Raw genomic sequence first — 2,333 nt, forward strand, 5'->3', positions numbered from 1 at the left:
TGACTGTTTTGATGAGTAATGGTGGGATGTTTTGTAGAATATTCCTCAACTTGGATCTGTCCAGTGTTTTCCTCATTAGATTTGGGTTATGGTTTTAGACAGGCAGACCACAAATGGTAGCTGCTATTTTCATCACATCATATCAAGAGCACATACTATTCACCTGAATTATCACTGTTGACGTTGACCTTGATCTGGAGCCCAGGCTCGGATAGCCACGGAAGGAGGATGAATTTGTGAAATGTTACACAGGGCTTTCAGAACTTGACATTTACTTAGATCTGGGGAGAAGGGTTGGAGTAAAAGGAAAAGGAGAGAGAAGAGTGAAAACTATTGCTGAGGTTTCAAAGGTAGGTGACTGGGCACCTGGCTAGTATAGGACAAATCCAGCTGAGTGTCAGTGATCTGTCCTGGTAGAGCAATCTAGTCTGCAGTTGACCTTCTCCTTTTGGAGCTGGGGAAAGTTTAGGGCAAGGAGGTTCCGTGGCTGAGGTTGTCACTGCCCTAGAACATGAGGGTAGAGAAGTGTGATTGGCATATAGTCCCTGCTGGATGCATCAGCCAGTAAGGCCACCCGGAAGAGTTCCTCCCAGAATAATTTGCACAGTCACCTGGAGGTGATGGCAGGGACATCATCACCTTAGATGTCTAAGACCTCTGGCTCTGAGTTTGGGGTATGGTGGGAGGACTCAGGGGGTATTCCTCAGTATTCTCCCAGCTACTTAGTTATTTGGAAAAGCAGTAGATGCTGCCTGAAGTGAATTAGAACTGTAGCTGAAATTTTCCCAGACAAAGGCAACTGGATACCTGTGGAGGCCAAAGCAATTCCTCGGATGCTAATCCACCAATGTTGGCTTCTGATTAACCCCAGTTCTGGGAAGGCCTCTGAGATTTCCAGCTTATCTATTGTCCCTTGTTTAAGAACACCCACTTGTCATAAATCCTGCCCTTAGGGCAAATTCCTAGGTATGTCCTCTGCAGCACTTGTGCCCCTCCCCTACTGTATGTAATCCCTGGGTCTGGGGGATAATGGTGCTGGGATCCACCATGACTTGAGACATGGCTTCTGTTCATAAGTCCTTATTAAGGCTGGGCGCGGTGGCTCACACCTGTAATCCCAGCCCTTTGGGAGGCCAAAGTGGATCACCTGAGGTCAGCCTGACCAACGTGGTGAAACCCCGTCTCTACTAAAAATACAAAAATTAGTCAGGCATGGTGGCGCAGGCCTGTAATCCCAGCTACTCGGGAAGCTGAGGCAGGAGAATTGCTTGAACCCAGGAGGCAGAGGTTGCAGTGAGCCAGAATGGTGTCATTGCACTCCAGCATGGGCAATAGAGTGAGACTCCATCTCAAAAGAAAAAAAAAAGTCCTTATTAAATGTTTTTTCCTAAGAAACTGGATTTGTCAGCCTGTTTCTTTAGCCTCTCAGCTTCCTCCGACTTTTGGGTAGGTATGCATAGACTTGCCCACCCCAAAACGACACCGATTTTATAAGATGCATTTGGCTATAGAAAGAATTGAAGGACATACATTAAAAGGTAAACAGTGTGTAACTTTGGTTGGTGGATTTACGGGCTGTATCAGTTTTCTAGGGCTGGTTAATAAATTACCACAAACTAGGTAACTTGGAATTACAGAAATTTATCTCACAATTCTGCAGGCTAGAAGTCTGAAATCAAGGTGTTGGCAGGGTCATATTCCCTCTGAAGCCTCCAGGGGAGGATGCTCCCTTGCTTTTTCCTAGCTTTTGGTGGTTTGCAGCAATCCCTGGTGCTCCTTGGTTTGTAGCTGCAGTATTCCATTCTTTGCCTCTGTCATCACCTGGCATTCTGCCTGTGTGCCTGTGTCCAAATTTTCCTCTTCTCAAAAGAATGACAGTAATACTGGATTCAGGGTTCATGTTAATTTGATACATCTGCAATAATCCTATTTCCATTCACAGGTTACATTCACAGGTTCTGGATGGACCTAAATTGTGGGGGAGCACTATTTAACCCTGTACAGGAGTGATGGTATTTCCTTCTTCATATATTTCTATTTCATCCAAGTTTCTTTTTGCAACCTATATGTATTATTTCTATACCAGCAAGAACGCACATGAAAAATGCAATCTCCACCACCAGTAAAATGTGTTCTCCTTTGAAAAATACAACAAACTGCATTTGTTGAAGGGGTTAGTGCTGTCCTGGAACATGCAGGTAAGGTTACTCGTGCCAGTCATGTTGACTTTGCTGGGAGCCTCCCTATACTCCCAGCCAAACCGTGTTGAAAGGACAGGGAGGAGTGTTGGGTTGCGGGTGTCTGGGGAAGTGTCTGGACATCTCTGCTCAGGC

This window comes from Symphalangus syndactylus, chromosome 9 (assembly GCF_028878055.3).
Source record: "Symphalangus syndactylus isolate Jambi chromosome 9, NHGRI_mSymSyn1-v2.1_pri, whole genome shotgun sequence".
NCBI classification, from domain to species: domain Eukaryota; kingdom Metazoa; phylum Chordata; class Mammalia; order Primates; family Hylobatidae; genus Symphalangus; species Symphalangus syndactylus.